This window comes from Rhamphochromis longiceps, linkage group LG3, assembly GCF_057381845.1.
Source record: "Rhamphochromis longiceps isolate RC_006_pf linkage group LG3, R_longiceps_female_GT1.1, whole genome shotgun sequence".
NCBI lineage: Eukaryota > Metazoa > Chordata > Actinopteri > Cichliformes > Cichlidae > Rhamphochromis > Rhamphochromis longiceps.
In genome coordinates this window covers 49,918,060-49,945,238 of record NC_140559.1, presented here as the reverse complement: position 1 = coordinate 49,945,238, position 27,179 = coordinate 49,918,060, and the positions used below count along the sequence as shown (strand labels likewise).

General features: G+C 40.7%; 1 protein-coding gene across 14 annotated transcripts in view; it reads right to left on the bottom strand.

The window, feature by feature from the left end:
* The window catches only part of LOC146675136 (receptor-type tyrosine-protein phosphatase delta-like), a 419,238-nt gene that overhangs the window by 229,871 nt on the left and 162,188 nt on the right, over nucleotides 1–27,179 (bottom strand). For all 14 annotated transcript variants that reach the window (XM_085400208.1, XM_085400214.1, XM_085400212.1 and 11 more), the window contains 3 exons: nucleotides 23,255–23,327; nucleotides 20,105–20,214; nucleotides 6,718–6,761 (listed from right to left, as the gene is read on the bottom strand). The gene's annotated coding sequence lies outside the window, so the exon portion shown is untranslated. The remainder of the gene's footprint in view (nucleotides 1–6,717; nucleotides 6,762–20,104; nucleotides 20,215–23,254; nucleotides 23,328–27,179) is intronic.

Here is a 27,179-nt window from a genome sequence, read left to right as displayed (position 1 = left end):
AATATGTACAATAGCAGCACTTACACAATATATATAATATATAACAAACTAAATAAAACAACCCTTGCATCCTTCTAGGCTGTGTTATTCCAGCATTGCATAACGATATAAACAAATACACAGTGCTCCTATAGTTCTATTCACAGCCTCAGAATGCACAGTTTATATGGAATGAATAGGAGTTAAGTGGAGAATCGGCTCATTTAAGGTGTCGTCTGCGCTTGCTTTTACACACACACACAGACACACACATTAAGTTATACTGTATAAGCACTTGCGGGATGCCAAAGGGTCAAGTGGTTTTCACTGCGCGCTAAGAAAAAGTCCTGATGCTTGCTAATATTTCCTGATGTGTTCTTTTATTTGAATACCGGGTGCTGCCTCAGCTAGCTCCTATTGTCAAAGCTCTCTATTTGAATGTCAACACTATTATTACAGCAGGTGATGCAACAGCAGGTGTCTCTCTGCCTGTCTGTCTGCTACGCCCTGCCTGTCTCTCTGTGTCTTTGTGTGTCTCTCTCACCCTCTCCTGCTTTACTTCCCTCAGTTTTGTTTAATAGCTATCATTATGTGTCTGCCAAATGGAATCCATTTGAAACCCGCTTTTTCTACCCTTTGCAAGCATCTCTATTTTTCTAGGCTTGACATTCTACCACTCTTTCACACTTAGACTGTAATGGGTGAAACGGAGAACGTTCTCTGTTGCTGTCTCGCCTCTCTTTCCCAATTGTTTACAGCTGAAGCCCTGACAGTGGAGCTTCTGACTAGCTTGGGGAGAATGGACACTTTGACATTTCACACCCTGAAATGTGGCAGCGCATGGTATTACTAGTAAATGCTGTTCATTATGGCCTTGACAGCTGATGACCAAGATTCAACCTTCCCACACCTGCCTCTGCCGAAACCGCACAAAAAAAGGACTTTCGAAAATCGAGATGTTTGGCGCGATCAAAGCTGAGAGGCTGTGTTCTTTTCCTCTGCTCTTCTGTCTCCTTGTCCTTACGTTCAACCATGTAATCAAGTGCACTTTATTGCTGTCATGTCTGCATAGGCCTGACTATATTTTCAACTGAGGCTTCATTGATGTTGAGAGACTCGAGACGGCGAGAGGGGAGGAAAAAGCACCGGGGCTATGGAGATGGGATGATAAATTACCTTATAGAACAAGGAGGAGAGCTAAATAAAAAGTTTATAAGAATTTGAATTGTCGCCGTAGAGTTTTGTAATAAAGGAAAAGTAGCAATGAGGGTTAAATCAATTTGTGTGTCACACTGAGATATATATCCTTCAATATGAGGTTAGCTAAATTTCTCGTCTACATTTCCTGACAAGCAGCGGAGGCGGCAGGATTGGTGGCGCACCTATGAATCGGCAAGCCTCCGTAGGAATTTATTGGGACATATAAGTGTGTGAAATTAAATTGTAAAACTGTACTTCATCTCTACACATCGGCGTATGTTTTCTAACAAATGATTAAAGCTCAATTATGACACCGCTGTAAAAGCTTTATTCTTATGTGATACGCAGAAGGAAATTTAGTTCAAGTGCTCGTGTATTTCCTGGTTCAAACTAGACCCTTAATGAATTGCTTTTTCATTAAGGTATTGCTTTTTTTTTTTTCAATTTGTTCAGTATGTCATTGTAAGTCAGCACAGATTTGGCAAGCACACTTTAATGAATCTGGTGTGGTCTGATTGCTTAGAGACTACCACTCCTTCATGAAGTACAATAGGGAATAAGGTGATTTCATTTATAATAGCCTAATCTGTACTTAGGCTGAGGTTTATAGTTGTTTGCTGTGCTTACAGGAACTCTATAGACCAGTGGTCCCCAACCCTCGGACCACGGACCGGTACTGGGCCGTGAGTCGTTTGGTACCGGGACGCGAGAGTTGAAGTTTTCAGGGTTTTTATCGTTAACTCGGTTTCCCTGGGTCTTTTCCCATGTTGTAGTTGTGCGTCTTATTTTGAAAGAAATATTTATGCGTTACCATAGCGACCAGAGAGCATTAAGGGGCAGAGAGGAGGATGTTACTCTTGATGTTGTTGGCACATTTCAGGAGGACGCTGCTAATAAAGTTACACAATCACACAGTGAATTTGCGTTTATTATTATATTTACAAAATACCACCGTTTTTGTCTTGGTCGTATCATTTTATTTTGTTGTATTTATCCGCTACACCTTAAAGGCCGGTCCATGTAAATATTATCTGACATTAAACCGGTTGGGGACCGCTGCTATAGACTATAACAATGACACCAAGACAAAATTAGACCAAACTGGGAAATTATACTTAGTATGGTAGCAAAATACAGTATCCTCAGCATAATGGGAAAAGAGGAATAAACGTGCAAGACTGCACCCATGGTAAACAGACTGAAGCAGACTGCTTGGTAACATTTAGTCCATCAAAGACCAATTCCAAGTTCTTCCTCTAGTAGGGCAGGGGTGTCCAACTCCAGGCCTCGAGGACCGGTGTCCTGCAGGTTTTAGATCTCAGCCTGGCTCAACACACCTGAATCAAATGATAAGTTTATTAGCAGGCCTCTGGAGAACTACAAGACATGTTGAGGAGGTAATTTAGCCATTTAAATTAGCTGTGTTGGATCAAGGACACATCTAAAACCTGCAAGACATCAGCTCTTGAGTAGGGATTCTTTAATCTACTGTTCTTTGGCATAAAGGGCAGAAGGTTTATTAGGCTCTACATTTGAATCATGATTCAGCCATCTGAATTGAAAATGGTAGTAATTTGCCTCAAAACAGTATTGCTCAATAGCCACTACTCCAAAAATGTAACTCTTTGAAACAGCGTGGCAAACACAGACTGCTCAGTTTTCAATGTGTTCATACTGTAACAACGATACATTCATCTGCCCTTGACTTCCACGCGGATGTTCAAGATTTTCCTGTGAAGAAGGGACATGTTTGTGCTTTGACACAGTTTTATTTTGACACAGAGTTTATGAACTCTGATGAAGCCTGAGCAAAATATTACAACTACTATACAACTACTGCCCATTTATTAAATACACAACTCTTGAACGAGTCAAACACGTAATTCAGCCATGTTGCTCAAACCACAGAAATCCAATGTGTTTGTCCAGATGTGCAGCGAGCAAAAGATTTATGAAGCTCTTGACATGTTTATTTAATAAAGAGCAAAACAATCAGAGTATTAACGATGCTTTTTATGATTCGTTTGGACATTTGGACAATAGATCTGGCCGAACGCTGGCCTCTTCGCAGCCGCTGACTGATTATTTAAATATTAGCCTTACACAAAGGCGATGACAGAATCATCTGCAGCAAACATGATGATTGTAAACGTTGTGTTTGCACAGTGTGGACAGAATTTGTGTAAACTTTTTAATGCTTTTACTTCCATTACATATATATTTAAAAAAGCCATTTTTTGCTGTGGGTTATCCATGTAATAAAGAGATTAATGGTGCATTATTACAGATATTTTGCAATATAATATGACTATGAATGACTTTTTCTTCATTATATAAACAGTTAGAGTTTGTTGTTATTTCATTTTTGGCTGGGCTTACACCAGCCCTCCTCAAATCCTGATTTATTACATGTGGAAGGACAGATTACCCGTGAGGCGCAAGAAGGCGTACTAGACAGTGCAGAAGCAGTGTGCTGGGGGAGAAAAAAAATCACTGGCTATTGAGTGCGATCACGAGCTGGAGAATAAATCTACATTAGGCACATTTTATCTCACAGTTTTGAACCTATGTTTAAAACTTGCTATGCTATAAACGTCTGACATATGAGCCTCTCACTGAAGAGGTATGGAATTCATTTCGGCACAACTAAGCATTTTAATATGATTGGTGCTAATATCATTCATATTGGAAAAATTTCCAGTTGAGCAGCTGAAAATTCTCATATCCGGTGGGACGGGGACCGGCACTTTTTCTTTTAAAGAGGAACAGCAATATTGCATGTCTTTCTGAGTATATGCAAAGCATTTCCCATTTTCCTCCAATAGCACTCGCTCAGAGCAGCCATGGCAAATATCATTAAATGCCCTGCTAACACCCTGCCTCCCCCCCTACACACTTTCGTGCATGTGCAACCTCATATGCAAAACCACCTCTGCCGTCTCTCTACCCATACTCATTTTTCCCCCTCCTTTTTTCTTCCTGGCTATCACTCAGTGGCAGTGCACAAGGGAAAGAGAGTGCATTGATCTGCCAAAGTGAGCAGCCATTTCACAGGGTGAGTCTGTGCAGCATTCCTGTCCCTGAATGGGAATTGCTCATTTCACCTGGCCGCCTTGCCAATAGAAGACTAGTGGGAAGCCCTGCTGGAGACGGACAGAGAGAGGGAGGGAGCGCAGGAGTCAGGGCCCCGGTCAGGGCTTGGCAGGCGGCAGATAAGAGCTCCTCATGTTGCTCCTGCATGCACTTACCACTACTGCTAGGGCTCAGCCTGCCTCTCTCTGTCTCTCTCTCTCTGTCTTCCCCACACTGACATGCACATACACATAGCTTTTCTCCACACATGTGAGGCACTAATAATAACTTTGGCGTTCTGGTGAGTCAGCCTTCTTTCCTCAGGCAAGGATAAAACTAAAACATGGTGCTTTTATTGAGTCTAAAATCACTAACTGTGGAATTCCCAGAACAGGGCTTTAACTCAGCCTGTAGTCCATTCATTGCCAAGATGCCATGTGTCCTCAAGATCTAATATTGTGACCAAAGCAGGTGCTGATGAACCGATAAACAAGGCAATAAACTATTTAGGATATTCACATGGCCAACATACAGTGCAAGAAATATAGTTTTGGAAATTAAAGTTGCACAGACGAGAACTCTCATGATCAAACCTGATATACTACAATGTGCTAAAAATGTGTAAAATCTGGGAGAGAACCCACGCAAACATGGGAAGAACATGCAAAAAGAACATGGCCTGATGGCGGAATCTTCTTGCTGTAAGGCAACAGTGCTGCTCACCGTGCTGCCACCAGCACTCAGGTTTGAAAGTTGCAAACGCAGTGATGTGGAAACCTGTCACTGGATGGTTGATGTAATATTGTAGAAGCAAGCGAAAGTATGTAAGACTTCAGTCTTCCTCTGACGACTTTCTTAGCTAACAAGTTATCCCGAAGTAGTAGATATATTAGCTACATTTTCGCCATTTCATCCCCAACTTTGTGGCGTGTTTCAAGTTGGTCACACTGATTATTGAAGAGCATTTATTAGCACCCATCCTCAGTAATTCATTCATTTATTTCCAGGCTGGTCTTTCAACATAGTGGTGCAATTAACTCCCACTGCAGAGTTATTATCATTCTGAATTTTCAAATCAGCTTTTACTTCAATTTAATTTTGACTTTTTGTTTTACATTCAATTTAGGTTCAGGTAATTTTCAGAGGATTTTCATATTTCAATTTAGTTTTTACTGACTTTAGTGTTATTCTTTTAAATTAATATTTTAATTACAATCTTTTATTATTGTTTGGAGTGCACGTGTTAGAGGCAAAGTTTAGGAAAATCAGTAAAGGTACTAGATTATGAACACATAACGTTTTGAAAGCTTAAATTAACATGTTCATCAACTTTTCACATTTAGTTTTTAGTTTAGTTTAACTTTACTATAATGACTTGCTGGATTTGCCCAGTAGGGGGCATTGTGGAGCACACAACCTCCAGCTCTTGGCCTAATGCTAGCTGCTTGGAACGTCTGAGAATATTCCCCAAGCCCATCAGAATATACTATATGTGCAGACCAATCTTTTGTTTACCTTTGCTTTTCTTTAAGAAATAAAAATAACGGCAAGTGCTAACATATTGTGTTGCAAGTTACAAAAGATTTTTTTCCATTATGTAAAAAAAAGTTTTTGTTTAGTAAATGGAGTAAATCCAGCCCTAATAAATATCAGCCACAATTTGTCATGTGATATTTTTGCTTGCATAAAAATAACTTCTTGCCTTTTTTAAAAGTTTTATCCTGTTTTTGCAGATATTCATATCAACTAAATCTGTTTATGCCAAGTATATCTCGCTCAGAAGCAAAGCTGTAAGCTTCTCAGTATCTGACTCACCTCTCCAACATCAACCCCCCCCCCACCCCACGCCCCCAGCGCTCCGCCTCCCCATCCTTCATATGTCCACCTTCCATCCAGCCACTTCATTTCCCCACTTCATCCTTCACATGTTCTCAGATTTATTTCTCTCTATCTCTCTCCCCTGGTCAGCCCACTTCCCTCCCTCCATCTAGCCTATCTCTCGGCTTCTCTCCTTGCTCAGTGACAGTCTCATCACACTCTATCAATCAGGCTCTGAGGCCCGGGTGCAGTGCAGCACGGCATCGCGCAGTCCCGGTCTGGTCCCATCAGTGCCAGTCAGTCTCCCTCACACTCTCAGTCACTTTAAAAAGGTTTAGGTTGCCAGATATAGTCTGTTTCCTCCGCCCCGATCCAGGTCAGGAGATGGAGCTGAGTCGAGATTCAGCTTAGCGCTTGATTTGATGTCACTTGACATATTCTTGGGCCTGTCTCTGTACTCAAAACATGCAATTTACTCTTTTTTTTAAACAAAGATGGTTATTTGGAAACATTATCAGCTCACATACACAAATTTGAAAGTAGAACAAAGTAACCCCGACTTAACGTACTGTGTGAAATTTAAACAAATGTATATTTAAAGAACAGTTAAAATCCTCTTGCATCAAGATACTCTGCTCAGTTTCTTACCTGCCGCAGGCCTCATCCTGTGGTTGACGTCTCAGGAAAGAGAACTACATGCACGAGAAAAACAGAAATAGAAAAAGTATAAGAAAAGCATTTCTCTACACAACGCAATTAGCTCTTACTAAAAATGAATCAACCATGAATTTTTGTATACAGAGCTTTTCAACATTGTTATGTTGCTCATTTAATTAGTTCATGTATTCGGCGCCATTATGTACAAAATGTATAGTTAAGAAACAGAAAAGTGCTTTTGAACCAAATTTCAGTTGAAGGAAGAGAAAATTGCGCGTGCGGTAGAGAATGACTTAACCGCAGTTATCGATTGACTTTGTGAATTATGAAAACAAGTGTGATTACATTTTCCTTTAAGTAGCACAACAAATTAGGCTTGTTAGTTATTCTGAAAGCAAAAAAGAAAGAAAAAAGAAAAAAAAAGTCTTTTTAAGTCTATTTAATGTGCGCGGAAGATTTTCTCAGGCTATTTTCCTGCTAAATGCATTAGCAGATGCTGCTGTGCCCATACAAGCCTGTGGACTAATATTCTTGTAAATGATTTGCTACTTATTTAACTAACATGGAGAAATGTGCTTTGGGTGGTTACAATAAAAATGAGCTGGTTCTGGGACATTTCTTTCTCTTTTTTTTGGATGAGTTTTAATTTGACTCATTATCTTTTGAAACATTATTGTAGAACTTTATAGCGGTCAAATGGGATGATTAGCAAAGATAATTGTGAATGTCACGAGCAAAGTAGTGTCTCTGCCCGACACTTATCACGCTGACTCAGAGGCAATTTTCCGTGTGAAAACCTCGTCTTTATTTGCAGAAGCTAAAGGAAACAAGCTAACCTGACATTTAGTTGCATTAAAAAAAAAGGTTTTCGGTTTTACGGTTCTTACATGTAAATTAACGTAATTACCCAGGTGAGGATATGGCTGGCCTCTACAAACTGACCTCATCACCGGTGTGTTTTGCCGGGTTCCTTCTTATCAGCTTTCTCTCTATACACGCCGGTCATGCTAATGAATCCACAAATTAAATTGTAGAACAGAGGAATATTAAGGCGCCTGGCATTTTGATGCCGGGGAGGAATACTCAATTAGGCCGGATTTGGCCTCCGTAATTATTACATTATAGCTAAGATAGCGTTCAATGGCAACAAATGCTCGGACGCACTCCGTTCTATGACGACGGCAATGGGCAAGCAAAGATGAAAATGCCGGCGCCGAAGAGTGAAAGGCTGCAGGGGAAAGAAAAAAAGAAAAAGGCAAGTGAGAAAGTGACAAGAAAGCTATCGCACGGGAGCCCCCGTCTGCAGCAGCCATATTTCATTACACAGCACTGAAGCTTAGGAGGCAATCAAGCATATTTAGCCATCCTCGTATTGCCGCACCACCCACCCCCCCAAAGCAATTATTACTCCCCAGTTTTTTACTGTGCTTTGCCATGGGGAAAATGAGCCGCAGTACTTATCAGCTCAATGCATACACAAGTGAGTGAGGCGGAGGACATGTAGGTATGCATATACTGTATATGTAAGTGTTTGTGCAAAAAAACCCCAAACAAACGCAAAAAATGGGCATGGGCAATGGTGGTGCTCAAAGTAGGTATTTGGGAGTGGAGTGCCGGCCACTCCAGAGCAATAGGTTACCTTCTTTCAATCCCATTAGCTCAGTAACATCAGCACATTTAGGTGCAGCGGGTGGAGCGAGAGGGGGGATACAGAGATAACCATAAACATGTCACCAAAAACGCATTGTTATTTGCATTCATATTGGAAAGAGCCAAATTGATGTGGGGTCAAACAAGGAAGGTGAGGGTTTATGACCTGTGCATAGCTCTGCTGTCAGCAGCTCTGATCTATCGGACTGGCCAGCCTTGTCAGTGCTTTACGCCTGATTATATTATCATGGCTGACGATCAATGGGGATGAATGATCGTTGGTCTGCGGAGAGGAGCAGAATGAACAAAGCAGAACGCAAAGAGTAGATTCTTTAGTAATACAGTGAATGGAAATGAATCCGCCTGGCTGAAGTCATCTAGTTAAGTGATGCATCGCATGCCAGTGCAACACAAAACACTTTCAAAATACTCTGGCTGTGTGTTGCTCTTGTATTCAGTAAGTGATTTTTTTTTCTTTCAGATTTTTTAGTAAAATGGCACAACTATGAAATTTAGGGGGGGAAAAAAGGAAAACCTTCACCATCCTGTGTGCCGGGTTTTGAGCAGCTAATATGCAGTCATTTGGGTGGTGCAGCCGCCAACTGCAGCATTAGTCCCCATCTGGGGACTTGTGTTTTGGTGAAAGTGCTTCTGCATTTGCGAGACTCTTCAGTTCTGGGCATCCTCCCCAAGTCCATAACTCAACGTCCCTCTATCACTCCCATGCGACTGGCTGTCATAATCATCGGCATTATGCTACCTCAATGGGCCTGATTTACAAGTCTGGACATCGCACCAGCTCTGCGCCAACGGGTAAACATGAGGCTGCTTGCTAGCGCCAAGCCTATTTTCTCCATACAACATTTAATGAGCATCAGAGACTGATATTCAACAGAGAAAAGTAGCTTGGATTTATATCTATACAAGATTGCAAACAAAGTCCTTAAAGAGGTTTTAGCTTTTTGTTTTGGAAAATGTGGGATTATCTTTGCTGCTGCGTAGGTATGAAATCATTTTGGACTGCACTTAGTGGGTGTTTTCATTAGAGATCATTTGACACTTGTTGGATTTATAGGGAAAATCAAACACTCATAAACGATGGTAGACTGTGTAGTATTAGATATATATAATCCATCCATCCATCCATTCGCTTCCACTTATCCTTTTCAGGGTCGCGGGGGTCGCTGGAGCCTATCCCCGCTGTCATAGGGCGAGAGGCGGGGTACACCCTGGACAGGTCGCCAGTCTGTCGCAGGGCCAACACACAGGGACAGACAACCATTCACACTCACATTCACTCCTAGTGGCAATTTGGATTATCCAATTAACCTATCCCCACAAGCTGCATGTCTTTGGACAGTGGGAGGAAGCCGGAGTACCCGGAGGGAACCCACGCAAACACGGGGAGAACATGCAAACTCCACACAGAAAGACCCCCGGCCTGATGGTGGAATTGAACTCAGGACCTTCTTGCTGTGCGGCAACAGTGCTAACCACCGTGCCACCGTGCTGCCTGATATATATAATATATGGACATATTAGATGTTTGCTTTGGTACATTCAGAGTAATTTGATCTTTATTTGTTTATCATATTCAAATGATAAAGCTTGTGGGCCCAAAATAGTCAGTCTCTTTACTGATTGGTCAAAACAACTCAACCCCAACTTGCACCTTGCATCAGTTAGGCTGATAGGTTGGGCCAAGGTCTCACCGTGGTTTCACCTGAAACCTCTGGTGGTAATGACCTGCACCTTTTTTCACAACTTGGCTCCTGCGACGATGCGATGATTAATAGTGGGTCAGCGAACACCTCCAAAGGAGCCAACTCCCAGTAGGGTTTAAATACCTGGGACTCTCCACCTTTTGGTTTTAGAACTGGAGAAGCCTCATCCTGTTAAATCCAGAATTGAATTCAAAATCCTGCTCCTCACATACAAGGTCTTAAATAATCAGGCTCCATCTTATCTTAATGACCTTGTAGTACCATATCACCCTATTAGAGCACTTCGCTCTCGCTCTGCAGGCCTACTTGTTGTTCCTAGAGTATTTAAAAGTAGAATGGGAGGGAGAGCCTTCAGTTTTCAGGCCCCTCTTCTGTGGAACCAGCTTCCAGTTTGGATTCGGGAGACAGACACTATCTCTACTTTCAAGATTAGGCTCCAAACTTTCCTTTTTGCTAAAGCATATAGTTAGGGCTGGACCAGGTGACCCTGAATCCTCCCTTAGTTATGCTGCAATAGACATGGGCTGCCGGGGATTCCCATGATGCATTGTGTTTTTCCTTTCCAGTCACCTTTCTCACTCACTATGTATTAATAGACCTCTCTGCATTGAATCATATCTGTTATTAATTTCTGTCTCTCTTCCACAGCATGTCTTTTATCCTGTCTTCCTTCTCTCACGCCAACCGGTCACAGCAGATGGCCCCACCCCTCCCTGAAACTGGTTCTGCCGGAGGTTTCTTCCTGTTAAAAGGGAGTTTTTCCTTCCCACTGTCGCCAAAGTGCTTGCTCATAGGGGGTCATATGATTGTTGGGTTTTTCTCTGTATCTATGAAGCACCTTGAGGCGACTTTTGTTGTGATTTGGCGCTATATAAATAAAATTGAATTGAATTGAATTCTTGGATGAAAGGTGATGCATATTTAAAAAATTTCAAAGTGATCGTGCTCAGAAGTTGATACAAACTTTCTGACATATGTATGTATATATATATATATATATATATATATATATATATATATATATATATAGTCCTTTATCTTAATATAATGATTTTCTCTCTTTTCTAACTGAAATTAATTACGTGAACTCCACAGAAGATGATTAGAAAATTGAATTTCTTGCTGTTATTAAACGTCTTTTGCCTTTGATCTCGCTCTCCTTCTTGAGGCGTCACCTGGCCCTTTCTTTATCCCTCTCATTCATCCTCTATTATTATATTAGCCCATACTCATCCACATTTTGCACCTCCTAAGTGATAGGCCACATAAATCAATTTTTTTTATATATATATACACACACAATAACAGTTATATGCAGCTTCCAGACCGCTTGCTGATAGCTGCCATTTCTTATCACCGCAGCTGAATAAAGCAGCGTTATGAAGGCACTTTTGCTTGCTGTCTAAAGGGAGGCGACTGAGGGGAGAGAGGTGATGCATTTTTGTTCAAATTACTTAAGCTGCCTACAAAGCTTTCTGGTAAGTTGCAGGGTTATGAAAATTTACTATGAAGAGAAGGGACTCTTAGACAGAGGGGAAAACACAGTCTTTATGACACCTATCATGTGCATTCCTGTGGATTTTAATCATTCTGTTATGTAAAGATGCTGTCATTCCTGGCTTTGTGTGCTTTATTTATTTATTTTTTTTACCGTAAACTCAAGCTGCTCGATAAAATCAAGGAGCACACAGAGAAATTCACTCTGCTTCCTTACAACTCTGGCAGAGGTAATAGCAGCAAACGATGTCCAAAATGTGCGCATTCCTCTTGCACTCTGTCACGGGGAACATGCCGGTCCCACGGTTTCTTTTACCAAAAATATTTCTTGGAGGGCGTAATCCTGCCATCTGTGCTATTAATATGAAACTTATTATAAACAAGCTAATCAGGCTTGTTTGTTTTTCCTTTTGTTGAGCTTTAACATTCGCGCGGAAACGGGGCTCAGGTTGAAGCTGAGACGAGCTCTCGTTACAGTAAAAGCACACAGGTGTTACAAAGGCACGGAGAGCTCATCAGCACACAGCGTGATGCTGTGAGACCGTTTGATAGACAACAGCACAGCAGGAGAAAGAAGAGCGGAAGTGGGATTCAGAACTAAAGAGCCAAGAGACACTTTCTCTGTCTTGCTCTCAACTGCTCCCAGTGCAAGAGACACGGGCCGCTGCACAGACAGATGGCGAGGAGGTGTGTGTGTGTGTGTGTGTGTGTGTGTGTGTGTGTGTGTGTGTGTGTGTGTGTGTGTGTGTGTGTGTGTGTGTCTGCGCGCGTGAGTGAGTGTGAGTGGTGGGTGGTGACGCCATTCAGCTTTGTGCAAGTGTGAGAGATGGAGCGCAAGAGATATAAGGGGCGAAAATGAAAGAGGAAAAAACACTGTAGAGGTGTGTGTGTGAGTGCTGACTTTCTCATGCAGCCATTAATCCATGATATATATATATATATGTATTTAAACACACACACACACCACATCCAAATAGCTTGCGTGTTTCATTACACCATCGATAAAAGTTCATTTGCGCTGTCACTTTGCATTCACCCGTCATACTGTGCAGAGACATAGCAAGTAAGGAACCTCTCCTGATGATGAGAGGCACACCTACTGTGGGTGTGTTAAAAAAAAATCTGTATTGACAGACTGCCACCTACTGGATTTTACTGTAATTTCAATTGTACTATCACCCCATCTAATCTCCTTCTATACTGCATAAGCATGTAAACATGCATTTAACCTGTCACGTGCTACGCACATACATAAAGCTTCCCTGAAAGCAAGTCGCCCGACAACTAATTCAATATTTCTTTTTTCAATACAATCTTTAAAACTCAAGTTTGCTCTGGTGGTTTTCACATCTTCATGTTAGTTTTAGTTTGATTTATTTAGATGATTTGGGATTTTTTTTGTGAAATGAGAAAATGGAAAATGTAATGTAGATAATGTTTAATGTTTAGTTTTTCTTGGATTAAATAAAATGACTGCAACTTTTTGTCATTTGAAGATTGAGATTTAAAATAACTAGTTTGGCATCACGGTCAATCCTGATCGAGCGATTCAAAAACAATGTATTTCGTTTCATTTTTCATGCAAATGAGACTTTACTGAGTTATTAAATGGAAAGCAGTCATTCTAATGACGCAGGTGAATCACGCCTCCTCACGTGGAGGGACTTGGGGAAGGCTTGGAAGGCAAACGGTGATGTATAGCACCATCTTGTGGTTATATAATGCTGGATAAAGGCTGGCAACAAAAACACACTTTGGCTGAAAAATATCTGTCTGTGTAAGAATGATTCGGTTTGAAGTTTCATAGACAGTCCAAAGTCCTGAGATAGCATTCCCTTAACATGTGTATCCTGACGCACGTTTAGACTCTTCTTTCATTTCCTTTGGAGGTTGCAGTGGGATTAAGTATGCAGATTGTTTGCCGCACACGTTTACACTATGTTAACTAATGAAAGAAAAAGCTGAGATTATCCATTTGCATGACCAGTGATGCTGCAGCTCCATTTCTTCATGTTTTTCCTCTTTTTTTCCTTTTTTTTGCAAGCAAACAGTATGCGTGTGTTTAAGCCACATCTCAAAAAGCACCAGAACATTACCTGTCACAGGACTAAATGAGCAGCAGGTCCCATGAAACACCTCATCCATAACACCTCGAGACAAACCTGCGCATTGCATTAAACATGCGCACAGGCTCAGGGCTTTTGCAAAATTCTGCCTTTTTTCTCCACAGAGAATAAGACGAATCTCCCATGTTCGCTTCCTCATAATCACAATACAAATGCGATATTTAAGAATGAGCATTTCAATCACGACAAGTGAGGCAACGGGACTTATGAATGTGCTGTATTTAAGAAAGTAATTTGGAGGTTATCGGAAATTGTCGCTAATCATTTAATAATGCACCTTTTTAGTATTCTCCTGATCCACTGTGGTCACTGCTTCAATCTCTAATCCAGTCTGCTTGTGGCTTAGTAGAGATTTGTCCTGAGAAACCGCTAGCTGCTATCTGACATGAAACAGATTTGATCCATACTGCACTGCATATCTGTCTTTTTCAGACAGCCAGTATCCAAAAGAAATATGTCAGCAGACTGGGGATTATGCATTGCTGCTAATCACCAACCTGCCCAACATATCTTTGGTTTGACAATCCAAAAGTCATCCCCTCCCCCCTTTTTTCCATTTCGAATTTTCGAATTTTGATCTTTGTTTAACCTCATTGTGCTGGTACAATCAGCTGTGTTAACTATCGACTTCATGCTCCGCCGGGTTACGTGATTATCTTGTGCAAATGAAAAGTGATTTAGCAGGAAAAATCCGAACATGGAGTAATTTCACATCCCTGTTCTACTGCTGTTGAGCAAATAGACTCATCATCATCACCACCATCATCGTCGCCATCCAGATTTGCTCTTCTGAGAGCGAGAACGTGAGGGTGGCACACTTTATTCGCTTCGGGGATCACCATCTATCTAAGCATCATGAAGCTGATCACCAAGGGAAATAGTTTGTCTCTCATTCCTGCCTCCTGTAAATGTTGACTAGCTAACGCCGCTGTGCCTCATGTGTACAGAAAAAGAAGAAAAAAAATGATAATACAGGAAAAAAAAAAGTGGAACTTCATTAACTTTTCCTCTTTTTTTTGTCTACCACCTGCTGTGTGCACTTTCATTGTTATTTACACCCTTTTAGCTAACTGGATATTGCTGAGTCTGGCCAAATGTAAGCACACAACCTGTGGGATGAATGTGATGGATTTCTGGTATCACTGGTCTTTATTTGTGGTGTGACTATAACCACAATTCCCCAGTCACAGCTTATTGCAGGGTGAAGCTGAGCGAGATATACTCCGCGGCTGGCACGAAGCCACTGGACTTTGTAATAATTCATTGGCCAAAAAGCCCTCCATGTACTCACTGTGCAATATTTATACCCCACTGAATGTATTTCTTCAGCTACATCACCGCGCAGGCTTGGGTCAGGGATTTTCTCTCCTCAAAACGGGTTCTAGTATATCAGATGCTGGTTAAATGTGGGAAATGACACTAGGAATTCACACTCTGGCTGCTTACAATGCTGCACAGCTGGTAGCTGTTAAAATTGTTTTATGCTTTGTTGTGTTGCAGCGCCAACATCTAAAACACTGTATGTAGTTTTTTCTCTTCCTGACAATACAACTAAGTTAAAGAGATGAAAATGATGATGCTGTGTAAATATGCAATAGCTTGTTTTTTATGTCAGGTTGCTGTAAGCCTGTAATCTTGTATTCATCGCTGACAGCTTGTTGTGATATCCTTGCATAGGTACTATGATACTCTACAGTACCTCATTTATTTAAGGTTTTAGTTAGTCCTTTCTTTGTTTTGTTTTCTTATTTTCTCATGTATTTTTTTTCGTTCTCTGGTTCTGCCGGAGGTTTCTTCCTGTTAAAAGGGAGTTTTTCTTTCCCACCGTTGCCAAAGTGCTTGCTCATAGGGGGTCATATGATTGTTGGGTTTTCTCTGTATGTTTTGCACCCCACTTTGCAGTTATTTATTTGTCATGTATGATTTTCGTTCCACTTCTCACGTGTACACCACTTTGTGTTGGTCTTTCACGTGGAATTCCAATAAAATTGATTCATGTTTGTGGCTGTAATGTGACAAAATGTGGAAAAGTTCAAGGGGGCCGAATACTTTTGCAAGCAACTGTATTATTGTAGGGTCTACCTTACAATATAAAGCGCCTTGAGGCGACTGTTGTTGTTATTTGGTGCTATATAAATAAAACTGAATTGAATTGAAAGGTGATTCACACACAATGTAAACATCTTACATTGTGATTTAAAAAAAAAAAAAAAAGCCTTTTCTGCTGTTGATGAGGCTGAACGGACACAAGACATTTATTGAAACATCACAACAATACACCAACTAGGCTGGCTAAGCATTTGACCTTGACCTTTTCTGTTCATGCCCAAGGTCAAAGCTGACCTTGAAAAACAATTGCAAGAAACCATATTAACTGATCTTTTATATGACTATGGAGAGGGCTGTACAACACAGTGTTTATTTTTTCAGTACAAAACCCTAAGACATCACAATGATGACATAAAGTTTCACATAATGACATAGTAATTGAGAAATCTGCAAGCTTTTTACAGCTTGAACAGGCAAAGGATTTCAGACAGCTCTGCTCTAATCATATTTGTAAAATTAATAAAATAGACCATATTAGAAGTAATGCTTCAAGGTCATAGGTCAAAGGTTAGGATCACATGAATTTGGGGTGGCCGTCGCTCAGGTGGTAAAGCAGGTCACCTGCTACTCGGACGTTTGGTGGCTTGATCCCCGTCTGCCAAATACCCTTGGGCAACATACTAACCCCAAGTTACTCTCTGATGCATCCATCTGAGTTTGAATGTGTGTAAATGGTAAATAGAAAAAAGTGCTTATGCGAATGAGTGTGAAAACATGAATGAGGCAAGTTAGTAAAGCACTTTGAGTGCTTGGAAAAAGTAGAAAAGCGCTATATAAGACTGGTCCATTTAGCATTAGGAAAAGGCTTTAGTTTCCACTGGATCGTCTTCAAACTTTAAGCAATATAACAGTGACTGGGAGACATAAGCACTTCCTTGAGCTCCTTAAAACATATGTTTTCATTACAACATTACATGACTTCATATTGAAACCAAAAGATTAATATACTACACTAGATTTCCATTAACAATGCTGACATCAGCACAAATGATCTATGAAAACAGTGCAGACGTCACTATTGGGGGTTTCAGTATTACGAATGATGACATCAGCATAAATAACATCAGTTTTAGTATTGCTGTTCCCTGTCGGGGATAGTTAGCTCTCTGAGTGCTCTCGTCTTTATCTGTGTCTTTGTTTGTTTCTTTTTCTGTTTACTCCTTCTAGACTACTGAGAGCTCAACAACCAGGCCTGGCACACAACTACATCTTAGGCTTCAGTAGTTCTTATCTATATCAGATATTATGGTCATTATATTGCCCGAGTCATTGTTTTTTTTCTGTGTTGAATTATGACATAGTTAATATTCATTTTAGATGTTAAGCAGACTTTCTGTGTTACGTTTGCATTTTTGCAGTATGTACAAAGCTGATTAAACCAACTTTATGCTGATTATGCACAACTTTTCACGTACTTGTTATCAGCCTTAAATCACTAAATCTTGTCCCATTTCACATATTCGGTCGTTAAGTCTGACGTCACTAGCCGTGTCCGGGCCTAAACTCCGCTGCAGGTCCATATATCAAACGATCACTATGGCATTACTGAGAGTTGAAAAACTGTCTAAAGTCTTTCATCTGTAATAAAATGATCAGCGTTCTGCTCTACCAGGTGTAACAATTGAGTTTAACATCCAGGCATCCATGAAAACGGAATTTATGACATTTAATGGAGTTAGAAGTTAGCAGGAAGTTAGCTCGCTAGCTTCTATCTAAATACAATATAGCATGTCCTGACTGCGGGTTTTGGAAACAAATTAAAACGTACAGCTCTGTTATCACTTCCAACATAAATGAAGACAGAAAACTAAACAACAGTGATGTTTGTAGGGTTACTGAAGTTTGGCTAGCTGGTATATAATGATGTGCTACGTGACCACTAGCGACACAGCTATGTTAGCATAATATAAACAAGCTAACTTTTTTTCCACTCGATAAAAGTTAACGTGAGTGTTCTTGGTGGTCAGAAACAAATGTAATCGCATGGCAGGATGCTGTAAAAGGACCAAACTTCAGCCAGGAGAACAACTGAGATAATCCATCCATAATACGAGGTTAGTCATTCATATACTGCTGCATGGGCTGGGCTGTAGTTACATCCTAAGGTTTTAAAAACTGAGCTTAAATAAATGATTAGCGGTAATAAAAGCCGAGGGAGGTCAGCAGTGATCACTGACTGTTTTAGGAGCTTTTTGAGATCAAATAGAAGAAAATACATAACATTAAACATGTTAACAACACAAAAACCCTATTAAACGCAGACTACTTTAGGCCCGGAAGTAGGGCTGGGCCATATTATACCGTTCACGGTAATACCGGTATAATGTTAGGCAACGATAGGAAAATGAAATATCGCGATAGAATGGGAGTAAAACGCGCGTGCGCAGTGCCTTTGTTTTCATACGCACATGGCCGATTGTTGAGTGAAACAGATGAACCAGAATTGGTTTGTAAAAATGGTGCAACTTCTGTGATGTGGAACTGGTTTGATGTTTGTCCATCAGATACACAACAAAGCACATTTTTTGCAGAACATGCAAGCGGCCGTTGTTATTGTCATATTTGTCGGACTAAGATGCTCTTAAATCTGGGAGTAATCTGGGTCCTAAACTCCGTATGCTTCAGGTCAAACAACACTGCAGCATCACTTAGAGTTAAAAACTGTCTAAATTCTTTCATCTTTAATAAAACGATCAGCATTGCTGCTTTACCAGGTGTAACTATAAAGTTTAACTTCCAGGCATCCATGAAAACAAAAGTTATTACATTTAACGGAGTTAGAAGTTAGCAGGAAGCTAGCGGAAGTTAGCTCGCTAGTTACCTAAGCATGATATTGCATGTTCTGACTGAGAGATTTCTGAAAAAAATCAAACGTACAGCTCTGCTATCACTTCCAACATAAATGAAGACAGGAAACTAAACAGCAGTGACGTTTGTAGGGTTACTGAAGTTGGGCTAGCTGGTATATAATGATGTGCTACGTGATCGCTAGCGACACAGCTATGTTAGCATAACATAAACAGTGAAGCTGGAGGACGAACACTAACACTTTTCCACTTATAAAAGTTAACGTGAAGGTTCTTCATGGTTAGAGACAAATGCAATCGCATGGCAGGATGCTGTAAACGGACCAAACTTCAGTCAGGAGAACAACTGAGATAATCCATCCACAATACGAGGTTAGTCATTAATATACTGCAGCAACATGGGAATAGAGCAGCTGCCAGAGAATTCAACATTAATGAATCAATGGTACAGAAGTGGAGGAAGCAAGAAGAATGAGTTTAATAAAGTTTGATTTATCTGACTGCTTTGTTTCGCTTAATGTGCCTTATAATCCCGTGCACCTTATGGTCCGAAAAATGCGTACTGCACACTGCAGTTTAATGTTGCAAAGCACCTCTTTTTAACTTCAGTGGATATTATACATGGTTATGCTCAGGATATGTCAGCCCATTTCTACTGGAAATGCCTTTGGGTTAAACTTTCAGCAAGGAATTTGCATTTGCACTGTTACATTTTTATAAAGCTTTAATGTACATAAAAACCAGTTTCTTGTTTAAGTGAAAATAAATGGAAGGTTGTCTTTTTGCGCTAGTAATGTTGTGGAGTTGTATTTTGTCTCGCATCAATTATATCGTCGGTTATATCGTTATCGCAAATTTTCAAATATATATCGTGATAAATATTTTTGGCCATATCGCCCTGCTCTACCCGGAAGTAGGATTCATCATGTCATCACTTAACGACAGAATATTTTAAAGTAACTGTTTTCAAATTGTTTTCATTGTGAGAAATATGTGTAGCCATACATTGTAGTAAAACTTTTAGTGTCTTAAAATGCAGGAGTAAAAGAGTTTAGGCTAATTCTTCAAACATTTTGTAGTTTTCTTTAAAGATTCAGATGTACTTTATATCATTTTAAATAAAAAGTTCAAGTGTACTCTGTATGTTCTGTAACGAATAACACAAAAAATGAGCACATGAGAAAAATTAGCAAAAAAATAACCTTATCATATTCCTCCTTTTATACTTTTCAAATGCCACAACTCAATTAAAAACAAAGTCAATGACGTGGTGTGGAGAGCTTCTGCTGCAGTTTTATCCATTAGCAGCTTAAAGTTGTGAGAGCGATTCTTCTGCTTCTTTTATCATTAAGATGAATGACAACGAACTAATTGAAAAGTGAGCTGACAAAAAGGTTAGGTTTAATATAGAAAATCCAAAAACAGATGCCCTTGCATGAACTGAAAGAACATTTATCCGACTCACCGAGTAATGAGGCTTCTTTGGTGGGATCACGCAGGTGCCAACATGCTGCCCGATGCTGCGGTTTTACCTCACCGACACACCAGTGAAATTAATGCCCCCTTTGCCCCCACCTAGAAGATGAGATAGTAACTGAGATAAGAATACAAACCACATGAGTGTGTGCATATAGCCTGCCAGGCTGACTCTGTCTATTCTTTATTAGCAAAAGGAATCGGTGGATAATTCTAATATTAGCATCACTTTCATGTACTATTTTCAACAATGCGAGCAGTTACATACGGAAGAAGCAGAAAATAATATATATATTTATATACGTATATAAATATGTTTGATATAATCAGATTTTCTTTGTTCACTTTAAAACTGTAAAACATCGTCTCCAGCTTACAGCTTTTTTTGTAACCCACTATTTTAATATTGCAAACAAAATGATGAAAGAAACCTGAAGGTGCACATAAGAAAGCCGTAAAAACAAATCTATGGTGACTGTATCTTCAAATTCATCAAGTGCATCATCAATAAACATATAAATTCACATCTGGTAGGAATATGCACATTAAGAAAAGAGCATGCAAATGAACATAGCTATGTTTAATTTTCATTTGAATTTTGCAGATTAATGTTGGCCAAAAGAAAAAACGTTGTACTACCTTTAGGCTCGTAATGATTACCCCAGGTCAATCTGAAAGACTCCACTTTGCATCTAAGTGGCTTCCTCTTAGTGTTATTAGAAAAATACCCATCTCGTTTTTCAACTCGTGATGCTCTATTTGCATAGAATTAACCTCTCAAAAGACATTTTAAAGGCAGGCTTAAGCTGACGTGCCTCTGGAATATCTTACGTGCATTTGCATAACGTCTGCCTCCTGCTCAGGTGATAAAGCAGTGCTAAGCTGGATTACAGTATTTGGTTCTGTAAGTGTGTGGGTGTGGGTGTAAGACTGCGTACCTGCTGGTGTACCTGAATATGTGCTGGAAACAGGATTTTTTTCTTTCTTTCTGTTTTGGCATGCCTACCAATTGCCAGCAGGGCCAAAGAGAACAATTTGCTATGCCTGACTGACATGCTACTCATGTGACCTCATGAAAGTACAAATCCCTTCAAGCAGTGTAATAAATCATTGGAGCCAGGTCTGGCCCACAACACTTGGATGGATGCACACACACACACACAGTGCCAACCATGATATAATATACTGAAGCCAGTTTAGTCTTAAACGCTACACCTACTTTTGTATCCTTGACAATTTAACCTGCTCCAAAAGAGCTTAAACCTACCCATCTAACAGTTTGTGCCAAAACACAAAAATAAAGACTACTTTTGTATTTTGCAACAAAAAGCTATTTTAGTATTAGAGCCACGTCAATGACGCAGTAAAAGCCAGCAACACTGTACAGTTTTAAGTGATTCGGTTGTTTAATACTCCAAAGACGCATCATTTTTCAGTGCTAACGGGTCACTTCACAGGTACTGTAAGCACTATGAGGAAGTAGACTTCCTACTTTCAGGAAACTTTTTTTCTTCTCGGCTGCTATTTTAAACCAGGTCACCTGCTACTGCTGTGAATTCCACTTTATATAACACGACTCCATCTGACAGGCGTAGGGCACCTATGTACCCGCAGTTCTTGGTAAAAATGCATTACAGCATCTTTTTAACAACAGTGCCCCTAATGTTTTTTTTTCTTCCCTGAAAAGAAACAGCAAATTCGATTTAAATTTAATGACTTAATGGCTCTTAAACAGGGCACTCGAATGGCTTCCAACAGTAGCGAAGCGTGATAGTGACAACTCTGCTCCTGTCATTGACGCAAAGTTAGCCTTCCTCACTTATCTGTATTTAACTGTCTTTGCCTAGCCTTTCCACGCATGTCGCATTTGTCGTTAATTTGAATCAGTGTGCCACCTGCGCCTCCTGCCAATTTTTTTTACAAATGCTCCCGGTAATTACAACAAGGCATTGAGTAGCATCCGAAGCCTTGTTGAAAAAGATCTTTCATTCTTAGTGCCTGCGATCTCATTTAACACACTTAGGGATATATGTGATGCTGCCAGCAGGGACAGGAAATAAAAATGAGGGTCTCAATCCTCCTTAAGAACTGAGCGTGTGATAATTTGATCTCAACACGCTTCCCCTACGAGTGTATTTGATGAGTTCATTGGAAATCCTGTGGACATGTGGAAGAATGTTCTGGTGTGCGCTGGCCTCTGCCCGGGGAGCAGTAACTCAGAGCAACACAAACGCTCCAATTACAGCTGCACCCGCAAGTCCTCCGGGGGAAACCACGGGACTGTTCATTGATCTGAAAAACACCGCTGTGATAGAGGGTAAAACTTGGCTTCATTTCCAAAGGACATGAACTGTACTTTTAATTATCCCAGCTGGAACGTTATTATGATGATGATAATGAGAGAGACATCATGATTTAGCCGAGGACAGTTCGGCGTTTGCAGTTGTGGGAACTTTAGTTAGTGCAGATTAAAGCGTTAGTGTCACGACACGGCTTTACAGCATAATTATACACTGCAATAACGCTATTTTAATACGGCAGGTGATTCTGAAGATTCAGGGTGTTTGCAGGAGCAAATATAGTGAGAGGTGTGAACAGCGTGCATCACACAGTCTTCATATGAGAACAGCTTTGCTCTTAAAACTGTAGAGTAGCAGCAGTGGAGATCCCTGTACTGCAGAGGGCACCGTTAGCATGCTTTGTGTGTCATCAGCCCAACATGGTAGCCTACTGACAGCATGAGTGGAATTAATCTCAAGCTGTTATTGAATAAAACTGCCTTTGCAAAGGCACTCATTTATTTTTCTATAGTTTGTGCAACATTCATCCCGATTCATAATAAAAGTCAGACAAAGAAGAAAAATATTATCTACAAGTGAGCAATGCATCATGTCCTGACATGTATTCTACCTTTATCTTAATCCATACTAACATCATTTATTTGTCTGACCCCTGATTTGATTTCTGTGGGCTGACATTATTATTCTCCTGCACTGCTGACATTTGAACGCTGGAGGTAGAAAAAAAAGAAATCCCCCAGTGGAGTGGCTGTCATTAGTGGAGTTTCTCAGATTAAATAACACAATTGTAGGGTTTGAGTTTTTGTTGTTGTTGTTGTTTTCTTTTTTTTCAATCTTACCCGTTTGGAATAATCAGCTGCGATTGCTGCCTCGGACCAGAGCGACGAAAGAACAGAACTCCTCCGAATTTCCCTGCGGGTAAAGAGACAAAGAGGTCAGGACGTGTCACGCTTTAGTCCATTCACCACTAAACACTTACATCGGTGTACCGAACGCCAGTGCTGAGTTTGCATACAGAGTCACCGCAGCGAGGTGAACGGAGACGAGCATGAGCTGGCACACACTGTAGTGTCTTCGCGCTGATGCGTTATCACCGCAGCCCTATTAGGTTTGTAAACATGCTTCATGCACTTTGAGAAAATGACTTTCCATTGTGCATAATGAGAGCTGCTAAAAATAAAACTCCTGCATGAATGCTGACAGTGTCTGCACCTTTTGCTGAAGACAGGATGGCAGGATGTTTGGTTATGTCTGCTTGGAAGTAATAATTTCTGACAGTGCCTTGTTTTAAAAAGCGTGCAAGAAAGCATAAGTATATGCTTGACACACACACACACACACACACACACACACACACACACACACACACACACACACACACACACAAACACAGCCAGTTATAATGACATAGTGCATGTAATTGGGGCTTTAATTGAATGTGGTTTCAGGTTGTGTTGTGAAAAGGGACACAATATCCAAGCAGTATAAAGGCTGATTTTCATTCTTAGGTAGAGGCATAAATATTAAGTCGTCTACGTTTGCTTCAGTTAAGTAAAACACGTGCCCTTGAGATTGTCTGACTACCCTCAGATGTCACAGTGGCACAGGTGATTGACAGATCTCTGGCTGCGTTTGCCTCCCGTGGAGAAAAAAACAAAAAAAAAACACCCCACACGGATAACTGGATGTTGGACACCGCAGCACAAACTACCTCCCCTATCCGCTGTCTTCAAGCAATCTTCAAAGCGCCACAAACGTGAATCTCGCTTGACTTTCTGCATCTGCAAACCTACTTCACATCATTTTTTTTCTTCCCCACACCCACTTTGCCGAAGCACTTGATATGCAAAAATCATATGTTTACTTTTGAGATCAAAGTTTCTTTCTCCCTCCCCTTCTCCATTTTTCACCCCATCTAAAAATGGACCCGTTTCATTATGCAAGCCAACAAAGAGCAGCGTCTGCTCGAGCAGCCCATTCCAAGCATACTGATTAATTAGCTTGTATAATTAGCTTAATGATTTAGAGAAACATGGCCAAGGCCACCCAAGTAGCTATGCTAATGGACCCCTGTCTACAGCAATTAAAATGCCCATAACTTAACAATGGTGGTGTAGAAGTCCACATAAGAGCTGTTGAGGAAAAAAAAGTAGTTGCAGTAATCAATGCAAGCATCACGTTAGCTGGCGCTGTGGTAATGAATACCTTTGCACTTATCAAATTGTGAAATTGTGTTGCAAGAGTAGCATTTGTACACATGCGGACACCGCTGGAACTCTAAGCGCTAATGAAGTGTTCTCATTTGTCTCTATGATGATTAGTTTTAGCGCCGGCGGTACACTTGGTGCATTTATACTGCAAATTAGTCCAGAAATGTGTTGCAAGACGCTGAAAATGTGAACCCTTCTCTGGTGTCACGCAGAGCAAATTTATCGTCCGTCTGCCTTATTACGCCTTTCTATACAATTTCTGTCTGCCAGTTATGCTAACTCCGTCCCTGTGTGAGCACATACTGGAAAGTGAGTGAGTTAGGACATGCAGTTGTGGACTTTATAGTTTCCATTAAATGTGAGTCAAACCAGACAGTATCTCTGCTCTCTGACAGTAGCATCAGCATTCCTGGCTATACTTCAGACATAAATCGCCCATTTATGACCTTCCCCCTGAACAGTAACCAACAGAGACACCAGCTCGTCTCATAAAACCACCAGAATGTTGAACGAGAGAGAGAGAGGTGAAGACATCACTTCCATCGATACACGGCTTCGAAAATGCCAGTCAAGTGGGAGCAGTTAGAAAAAAAAAAGAAAATCAAATTCCTATTTGTATATTCTTTTAGTGCTATGACTGAATGCTGGAAAGATCTCACCTAGTCATAAATGAGTGGTAATACACTACGCACTGTGCCGCTGACAAAGCGAAAGGAATCACGGCGCCATCGAGCTTGTATAAGCAGAGCAGGAAATGGACTGGGTATGGAGGGTGAGCTCAGAGTTTGTTGCAATATTACTCTAAAACAAGTTCAGAGCTTCTGGCACCAAGATTGTCATGGTCGGCTGTGTGGCAGGCAGGATGAGGACCCAATCGCAAAACTCACGGACTCAAGGGATGAACTCAAAAGGCAGCTTTATTGCTGACAGGATGACAGGAAAATACAAAACTTAAACTGGGCACAATAAACTAATACTTGGAGAGAGACACAGGGAAATCCACGCAGCATGAGGGAGACTACGACACAGAACTGAGGGAGACGCAGACATAAATACACAGAGGGTTAACGAGGGAAGTGGGAGCACACGGGGAACACAGCTGACACAGATAATCATAACGAGACAGGGCAGGAGTGAACACAACATGACGCATACTGACGAGAGACTGTCAAAGTAAAACAGGAAGTACAGAGGTTCAGACAGGAGGAGAGAGCACGGGGAGAACACAGACATAACAGGCTGGGGAAAACATGGAATAAAACACGAAAGGGGACAAGGGCTCATGAATACATAGAGGGGCACACAGGGGGTGAGAGTCACAAAGGGAAAGCACACAGGGAACCACATAACAGGGCAACTCAGGAAACAGAACCTAAACAGGGAACTGAATACAAAAATACAAGAGAACTAAGAATACTGGGCCAACACGGCCCAGGACCATGACAAAGATACTTTAGAAAGGCAGACTAAAAACATTCTGATGCTGAATGCAGGACTAGTTAACGATTTACAGACCAGTTATAATATTTATACATTTATAATTTAAAATGTGATATACGAGTTGCAACATCAGAAACATCAACACTGATAACTTGGTAAAAGTTGGTTTTCTTTACCTTTGAAATTTTAATTTATTACTAAGAATTGCCAAATCGACGCTATCGGCTGATAATATCAGCCAGCTATTATACATTATATTATATTCACCCATCCAGTTCATTGAATTCAAGTGTTGGAATCACTTCCATACATACGTATAAATCATACATATTAAGTCAAGCATCTAGCCATGCTGACTGCTTCTACAAACATTTGTGAAACGATGGGTCGCTCTCGGGAGCTCAGTGAATTCCAGCGTGGTACCATGACAGGATCCCGCCTGTGCAAGAAGTCAGTCATTAATTTTCCTTGCATTGTAACAGGTGTAAAGTTTGGTGCTTTACAGGAGCTGGGCTCGACCCCTTAGTTCTAGTAAAAAGAATTGTTAATGCTTCAGCATACCAAGATATTTTGGACAATTTCATGCTCCTAACTTCATGAAAACAGTTTGGGGTCGGCTCCCTCCTGACTGTGCACAAAGGTGCACAAGCAAGTCCATAAAAACATGGATGAACGAGTTTGGTGTAGAGGAAGTTTACTGGCCTGCACAGAGTCCTGACCCCAAACCAGCAGAACACCTTTGGGATGAATTAGAGCAAGACTTTGGGTGTCTCACAAATGCGCTTTTGGAAGAATGGTCAAAATTTCCCATAAACACTCGTAAACACGTGGAAAATCTTCCCAGAAATGTTGAAACTGTTATAACTGCAGAAGGTGGAACAACATCATATTAAACCCTGTGGATTAAGAAGAGGATGTTGCTCAAGTTCATATGTGTGAAGGCAGTCAAGTGAATTCATTTGGCAATATAATGTGTCAGACGGGCTCTAAAACTATCAAATAAATTAAAAGCAATATAAAACTGTCAAAAACAACAATAAGAAGACGAGGTGATGAAACAAAATAGGAGACGGCATAAAAGTGGCTCAAAGTGGAAGCATTGAAAAAGCCTACT